We start from the raw sequence: 9,031 nt of genomic DNA on the forward strand, positions 1-9,031 counted from the left end.
TCAAGTTGGACCCTTTGAAGGAGCTCTAAATTTTGTATGAAAGAATAAACGTTCACAGAATAGTAAATCAACCTGAAAGAAGTATGAAGAGGGGCGTTCTCTCTGCCTGATAGTGAGCAAACCCCAAATCCATCCTGGACGGCTGTTGGTATTGGTGCAGAAACACACAGATCAAAGGGAACATAACTGAGGGCTCAGCGGAATTCGTGCTTTTCCCCTGACCTGTGGAGCCGCCTTCTAAGTTCGCTAAGTGATCCTGGGCACACCTGGGTCTGCTCTGGTAGCGTGCAAGCTGGAGACACCCCGCAGGGGCACCTAGCCCTCCCGACGCATGCGAGCACAGGCATGCCCCACAACCCAGAAACTGTCTTCCAAAAAATGCCCTCACATTTCCATAAGGGCTACATTCACGAGGGTGTTAACTGTGCACTTATCTGAGTGTCTTTTTGGTAGCAGGAGGTTGGAAGCAATCTGGGTGTCCACCCTGGAAGAATGGCAAAGCAATTCTGGAAGGAGCTGGTGTCACGGTGCACTGCCAACAGCTAGAAGCTACGGGGGATTTGTAGACATTATCAGAATGAACGCCAAAGACAGAATCCTAAGTGGACAACATGAGAAGCAAAATAAAATGTGTGATACGATACCATTTACGTTTATTAAAAACACCCCAACACAAAATGATACACTTTTCAAGAAAACCTATGCACCAAAAAGCTTACATTTAGCACATGACTGTGCTTGCCGACTGTGGCGTGGCGGTCGGGGTGCGATGACGATAACTGGAACGAGGGAACATGGACACTAAATCATTACACAGGCAAGGAAGAGCCCACGCTGGCTTCGTGCCACTAACTGAGGGGGAAATATAACCAACTCAATGCTCTGTATCCGATCCCGAATACTAGACACACACACACACACACACACACACACACCTTGCACTTTGAGTGTGTCGTGCAATAAATAGTGAAGATATTTTTCAGGTCCATCTCACTCACCGTAATGGAGACACAGGCAGGGAGGGGACCGCTGGGGCAGCGGGAGAAGGGTCTGGGTATCAAATGGACACACTCTCTATCATCTTACACCGCGCATCTTTCTAAGGAATTTAACACGTGATGACCAGGGTTTGCTTTGCTCTCACACCCAGTTCTCTCCCGTGTAAGGCCTAATTGTCCATGAAAATAAAAGTTTGAGACAAGGTGCTATTTCGTGTCTGAGACGCTCCCAGCCCTCGCTGCTGCCGGACTCGGACAAAACCTGGGAGGATAAGCTCTCCAGGGTCCCCACGTCGCCGTCCGTCCCCCCGAGGTGTGGGGGCAGCGCAGAGCTTCACAGCTGGTACCCACCCATGCAAACTAATATTTGCACCCTCCGCTCACACGTGCGGGTTAGTTTCTTCCCTATATGTGGCTTTCCATCGATTTACCCTTTGACGCGGTCCCGCGCTGCCTGACGACGGCGTATTAGTGAAATTTTCGTTCGCCGGCTATTGAAATCTCAAGTGCATAATTAACAGGGGTGCAAGGCTTTGAATCAATTTCTATTGGTCTCTGTTAGAGGCTGAGATGTAGCAGGCTGGGCCCTGCCGGCTTCCCAGGCCCACGAGGGGCCCTTGCTCTCTGAGAAATGCCATCCCCGCTCAGAGCTGCAGATGGTGGGGGGTGAGCCACTGAAGAGATCTCCAAAGAGCTGCGAGGAGGCACTTTCTCGCACGGAGGGTGGCAGGTCTGAGCGGCTTGCTGGAGGCTCGTGTGGGCTCCGCTCCTGCAAGAGCCCTGAGGATAGCACAGGGCAGAAGAGCGAGCTGACACAGCCGCGGGGCCTTGGTCGCTGGGCTGGGAGCGCGGTGCTGGGCAGGAGGGCTGCACGCCCAGACGCGGATGGAAGGAGCAGAAAAACCATTACAATCACTCTTAGTAATTTCATCCCCTTTCCGTCCCATGCTTCTGGGGCGATGACATCACATAGGATTCTGCCGAAGGGTACAGTCCGCAGGTTTAGCGCTCGGGCCACTCTCCCCGTCAAGGTTAGTTGCATGGTTGCCTGAGGCGCGCTTGAGACCCCAGGGCACAGACACGGAATAAAATACGCTTCTGTGCTACCCAGTCTCTGGATTGCTGCCGCAGCCTCGCCAGTATTTCCCACGAACCTGTGTCTTCCCAGCCCCCCTCCCCGGGCCGCTGCTACGGGAGGCGCGCTGCGAAGGGCAGGCCGCGGGGAGACCCGCGCAAAGCAAGGTTGGCCCACAAAGGGGAGAAAGAATCAGATTGAGAATGAGGCCTGGAGCAGACACACAAAAAAAGCAGAGCAGTGGGAGGGGCTCCCCATTCGTCCCTGGTGCCTGTCCTCCCACCTGAGGTCACTGGTCTCCCCTGCCTTGTTTCTGTCCCATGAATCTCAGCGAGCCGGAGAGCCAGGGCGGAAAGGCGCTTTGACTCCTGGCCTCCTCGGTGTTTGCGAGTATCAGAGTATCAGAGCATCAGAGGTGGGTGTGAATCCAGGAAGGGGGGACCCTCATCCTTGCCACCCCTGGTTCCGGACACACTTCCAACAAAGAAAACACACCTGCCTACTGTGCGTGTCTGAGTCTCGGAAGTCCTCACGTTGCAGACGGGGATGAGACAAAGTTGTTAAAGGGTCACGTGGGTGGCTGATTCTCCCGCCGCCAGCTGTCGGGTGGGGGTGGGGCTGGGCTCACCCACGGCCTCCTTTGGGGTACCTGACCCCCTCCAAAGGGACACCAGATCGTGATCCGGAGAGCAGGCCAGGGGGCACGCATTCGGCAGCTCTGGCCCTGGGGAACGTGGAGGAAAGTTGTCAGCACCTTAGGATGGAGCCCAGCCTCTGTGAGGGTCACTGAGCTGAAGACGGAGGCACAGGGAGCCGCGCTGGTAGCTCGGGCTTCCTCACCAGGCTGCACGGAAGCCCTGTACGATTCCAGCTGATCCGCGTTCCCTGATGCCCTTTGTTAGACAGAACGAGCTTGGAAAGACCAACGGACACCAGGCAGCGAAGCAGAGACTGAGCGTGTGAGTCGTGCGGCTTCTGCGCCACCTCTGCCCACGATGGAGCCTTGCGTCCCACCTGTGCTGGCCAGGGGCCCGCGGGCCACGACCAGGGCAGACCCAGCTCATTCTCTGCCTCTGCGTCCAAAGTCCCTGGCAAAGACATACCGTGCTGCTCGGATGTTGTGCGGCTGGACTCGAGGGACACGTGGCAAGGTCATTGGACAGCAACCCACTCCCTCGACCCCTGCCCCGTATGGTTTCAAGTGGCTCGGGTGTTCACACAGAGCTGGGACCACAGGAGCACACAGGCTCTGCCCTGGGGTGGGGGGCTCTCCAGCGTGCTAGCGTGGCCCCCCCAAGGCTGATGCTCCTACAACTTCCCCTGGAGAAAAACCAGGTGCACTGACCCCTCGTCTCCAGATGCGGGGCTCCCTTCAACTCAGGAGTTGCCCCAACATAGTTTAATTCTTCTTAGAATAGTTTTCATGAGTCGCATTTATTCAAAAACACTGTCCCCACGTGGGTCATTCCCCTCACATTTAAATAGTTCGATTCGCAGGCAGGCAGTGGGTCTATACACGTGCACGCACGCGCCTCTAGGGCCAGAAGGTGGTTTACGTTGTTTAAACTTAGAGGAGCTTCAGGCCGCGCTGGGAAGCGGCTGGAGCCCGGGAAGCAGGGTGCACTTTCACCATGGGACCCTCGGGCAGCCGAGAGCCCGGAGAGGAAGCTGGTGGCCCGACTGCTAGCAAGGGAGCTGGGTGTTTGCAGAGCCGGCCTTTCACGTTCCGCGGCCGCTCAACATGTCTTGGGGGTCTGCGCGAGGCACCGGGGGACGCTTCACAGGAAAGTTCCTTGAGGAGAAGAAATGGAAAAGCAAAAGCACGTAATGGACACCGTGAGCCCCTTGCCCTTCGGGGCCGTCGGAGACCCCTCTTGAGAAAGCGGGAGCGGCTTGTCAGAGCCCCCTCCCTCCAAGTTCCTCTGCTCTCCTCTCACACATCCCTTCCTTCCACTTGTTTCCGCCCCGAGCTCCTTCCTGCCTCCTCTGGCCGGGCTGCCCCGGAGGCCTGAGGCACAGAGCGAGGGGGCGAGCGGATAAACCAGGTCACACGCAGCTGCTCGCGGGGGGGGGGGGTGACTTCAGAGTCGGCCGCTCCACCCGTGCAGGCTGCCACAGCTCACAAGCACATGCCAGCATAGAATAACCCTTTCATCCCACTAACCCGATGTTTAATAATGTAATGTCACAAACTGGTGGCAGATGCCCCGGCTTGATCCATGTTACTGGGCTCCTCTGACCATTCATAAAATGTAGTCCTGGTGAGGACACACACGCAGAGTCATTCATTTATTCATGAAACACACATTGACCCCGGGTCTTCATGTGGTGAGTACAGGTATGTGACGAGAAAAGATCCGTCTCGCGGCCCAGAAGACCCTCCTAGTCACAAGGATGACAGGGAGCTACATACCAGTAAAAATATGTCGAGGGCTCTGATCAGTGGAAACGCAGGGAGGCGTGTGCCTTGGGGAGCCCGCCAATGACTAAGGGGTTCTCCCTGCTGTGTCTCTGGCGCTGAGACGTCCCTGCACTAGAGTCTCTGCGCATCTACAGCCAAGCCCCCGGAGCCGGATGCCATCATCACTTCTGGGATCTCAGCCTCAGGGTTGGGCCCAATGGCCCCATCCTGTGACTTAACTTGGAGGGTTTCTCCAGCTCTGGCTTGCGGGGCGTTCACCAAGCAACAGGCTATATCATCACACAAAGAACCAGACAATTCTGCGGGAGCCCGGCTCAATGAGAGCCCAGTGACTTCCGTGCACCTCTTGTTGGGAAGAGGTCTGTCCCTCAACAGCCAAGGGGACAAGCCAGCAGGCTGGTCTTCGCCTGGGGAGTCAGGTGCTCATAATATGGGGTATCTCCCCACAAATGCAAGAATGAGATTGTCCTGTCCGGATTTTGATTAAACAAATATAACATTTCCTGAATGGGGAGTGTCACACCCTCCCCCAGAGTCTCACTTACACCTGTCACACCTGCAACCTGTGTGAGAGCATGCTCGCTCTAGAAATAGACAGTGGATGCCAAGAGCCCTGTTGGATCTTTCCCTCATTGATTTGATGGTGGGGTGGGTGGAGCCAGGTTGTTTCAGGCCCTGGACGGCAGACCTGGGAAGGGCAAGCAACCCACCCCTTAGAGGTCAGACAGAGTCATCTAAACCTGGTGTGAGACGGACAGGTCCTAATGTGTAAAGAGGGGAGCAACATATCAGTACTTGTTTCATATTTTAATAGCTAATATTTTCATTTAGGTCTTATTTATGCTACAGCAGAACTGTGATTTCTTATCTTTTTATATGCAAATCTGATGGAACAGTGGGGCCCTTGTTCAGGGGAGCCGCTCAATGTGCATATTGTGGGAGGGAGGGAGGCCTATGGAAGGGGGCAAAGTACTGAATTGGAAAGCAGGAAATAGGAGTTCCAGTCCTGGGTGTGTGATTAACCTCTTGGAGACTCAATTTCCATATCTTAAAAATGATGTTAGGCTGATGATCTCTTAGGTCCTTTCCAGCTCTGAAATGCAGCGACATGGAGCGTGATCTGACTACTTAGGGTTAGCGTAGGCGCCAACAATTATCGCGGCTTTGCATTCCTGGCACCATATTAATCGTGGACACGTCACTTGTTTGACACCAATTGTTTTAAAAGGAATATCACCTCCCACTGAAACATTGGTCATCTGAGAAAAATATGCAACCACACCACATGAAATTGCTGATCTTTGACCATTTTTGACTTACGCAAATGGCAATTTCGTGTGCTTCGGCTAATATTCTCTCATAAGAGGACCTACTTTAAGGTAGGATTTCTTGATATACTGTGATTTTTTAAAAATTCATGGACCGACAGCATTTTCCACAGAACTAGAACAAATAATACCAATATTTTATGGAACAACACAAGACCCCAAATAGCAGACGCTTTCCTGAGAAAGAAGAACAAAGCTGGAGGTATCATGATTCCAGATTTCAAGGTACACTGCAGAGCTGTAGGGATCAAAACAGTATGGCACCGGCAGAAAAGTCGACACACAGTTCAATGCAACAGAGCAGAGAGCTCAGGAATACACCCACGCTTGTGTGGTCAATTAACCCATGACAAAGGCGACAAGAATAGACAGTGAGGAAAAGACAGACTCTTCAGTAAATGGTGCTCGGACAACCGGACAGTCACATGCAAACTAACAAAGACTTGACCACTTTCTGACACCATACACAAAATAAGCTCAAAATGGATTAAAAATCTAAATGTGAAACCTGAACCATAAAAATCCTGGAAAGGAACACAGACAGAATGTCTCTGACATCATTTGCAATGACGTTTTTCTAGAAAGTTTCCTGAGGCAAGAGAAACAAAATCAAGAATAAACTATTAGAACTACATCAAGAGAAAAAGCGTCTGCACAGCAGAGGAATCAATGAACAGAAGTAAAAGACAATCACTGAACGGGAGAAGATGTTTGCAAATGACGTATCCAATCAAGGGCTAGTGTCCAAAATATACAAAGAACTGATACAACTCAACACCAAAAAAAAAAAAAAATGAACAATCTGATTAAAAAACGATCAAAGGACCTGAATAGACACTTTTCCAAAGATGACATCAGGTGGCCATTAGATACATGAAAAGATGCTCAACATCACTCATCATCAGGGAAACACAAATCAAAACCACAATGAGATATTACCTTACACCTGTCAGAATAGCTAAAATTAAAAAGACAAGAAATAACAAGTGTTGGTGAGGATGTGGAGAAAAGGGAACCCTTGTGCCCTGTTGGTGAAAATGAAAACTGGGGGAGCCAATGTGGGAAACAGTGTGGAGGTTCTTTGAAGAACTAGAAATAGAAATACCATATGATCCAATAATTCCACCCCTGGGTGTTCATAATTCAAAAAAAATATATGTACCCTTCTGTTTATTGCAGCATTATTTATAATAGTCAAGATACAGAAGCAGCGTAAGTGCCTATCAATAGACGAGTGGACAAGGAAGCTGTGGCATGGATGTATAAACACACATACACACACAGGACTATTATGCAGCCGTAAAAAAGACAAGGTCTTGCCATTTGCAGCACCATGGATGGACCTAGACGTGTAACGCTAAGTGAAATAAGTCAGACTAAGAAAGACAAATATTACATAATTTCACTCATATGTAGAATGTCAGAAGCAAAACAAACAAGCAAACAAAGAAAAAAAAAAGACAAATAGGAAAAAAATTCTAAAAAAAGACTCTTAAATACAGAGAACAAACTGGTGGTTGCCTGAGGGGAGGTGGGTGGAGGGATGGGTGGAACAGGGGATGGGGATCAAGAGCACACGTGTTGTGATGAGCTGAGGAACGTACAGAACGGCGGAATCACTCTGTTGTACACCTGAAACTAATAGAGTGCCGGACGTTCACTGTCCTCGAATTAAAAATAAATAAATAATATAATAAATGAATAAAAAATAAAACAAATGAATAAACGACAAATGAAAAGCAGAATCAGACCCGTAAATACAGAGAACAAAGGGGTGGTTGCCCGAGGGGAGCGTGGGTGGGGGGCTGGGCAGAGTGTGGGAAGGGGAGCGGGAGGTCCAACTCTAGTCATGGAACGGATGAGTGCCAGGAATAAAGGGCACAGCGTGGGGAACACGGCCGAGGCTCTTGCAGTCGTGCTGTATGGTGACGGGTAGTAGGTACGCTTGTGAGCACGTACGACGAAGGGAATCACTGTGTTGTACGCTCGAGACTAACGTAACATTGTGTGTCACCTGTTCTCAAAAATTTCTGAAAAACTTCATGGAGACCTACAATGAGTGCTGAGAAAAGAAAAAGAACGTATTATAAGACATTCTCACTCTGATTTTCCACACTTCTCATTTTATATCTTCAGTAGAATGAGGGTTTTCCCTCCCATATCGTCTACCTATCGAACACTCGTACCACGGGGAGGAGACGCCGCGCACAGCTGTCCTTTCCGGCCCGGCCGGACATGGCGGCCGCCCAGACGCCGGTGCCCAAGAGGAGCCGTATGGCCAGTTATGATCTCCTTCTCCAGGAGGCGGTGATGGTGGCCAGGAAGGACGTCCGCATGCCTGAACACCTGAGCTGGCAGACAAGAGTGGGCCCAGTCTTCGCGTCAGGGAGGCCACGTGGCCTCTCAGGTCACGAGGCTGCGTAGAAAACAGTGGGCCTGGAGACATTTCTACTGGTACGTCACCACCGAGGGTGTCTGGTAGCTCCGTGATGACCTCCACCCGCCCCCAAGAATGTGCGGCATGGCAGCCGTCCTCAGACGGGCGGCTCGGCCCCAGGTCTGGAGGGAGAGTGGCCTCCAGCCTCACGGCAGGGGAAGTTGACAGGGACACCTGCCGACAAAGCGGCGTGCCCACTGGTGCCCCCAGAGGGCTGAGGCCAGGGCTGGGTCAGCCACTGAATTCCCTTTCAGAGGCAGGTTTGGTCCTGGATGTGGTCAGCCGCCTCAGCAAAGCTGGAGGACGTTGTTTTGTTTTGAGTAAATCTGAAGCCAGAAAAAAAATAAAAAAAAAATCATACCATAGCGCAGAGTGCTTCGTTGTCCGAAGCAGCTTTTACGGGTCGTACTCACTCACCCGTAGGAAGTGGTGTGGGGCCATTCCAACGTTATGGAGTGGAAACTGAGGCCAGGGAAGTCATCTGCCCCAGACATCCGGGTGCTGTCATGGTTCAAACCCCAACAACAGAGCTCCAGAGGCCTTGCTCTCCACCCCCTCCGCCCCCACCAGATGCTTGGCAAATGACAAGTCACATGTGTCACTCGTTACTAACCTGCTGGAGAAATTGACGGTCCTCATGTACAGCTGAGGGATCTGTACCCAGACCACAGCCACCACAGAGGAGACGATGGCCTTCCCGGATCTTTCGTGTGATCTCAGAGCTGGCTCACTCCGGGCGTCAGCTCAAGGGTGTTCTTGGCATACCTGGGG

General features: G+C 51.7%; 1 pseudogene; it reads left to right on the top strand.

Moving 5' to 3' along the window:
• The first annotated feature begins 8,058 nt into the window (after nucleotides 1-8,058).
• On the top strand, nucleotides 8,059-8,584 carry LOC148108447 (small ribosomal subunit protein eS10 pseudogene; annotated as a pseudogene).
• The last annotated feature ends 447 nt before the right edge of the window (nucleotides 8,585-9,031 follow it).

The sequence above is a fragment of the Ursus americanus genome, chromosome 19 (genome assembly GCF_024610735.1).
Source record: "Ursus americanus isolate L20-20 chromosome 19, mUrsAme1.1.p, whole genome shotgun sequence".
Lineage (NCBI taxonomy): Eukaryota > Metazoa > Chordata > Mammalia > Carnivora > Ursidae > Ursus > Ursus americanus.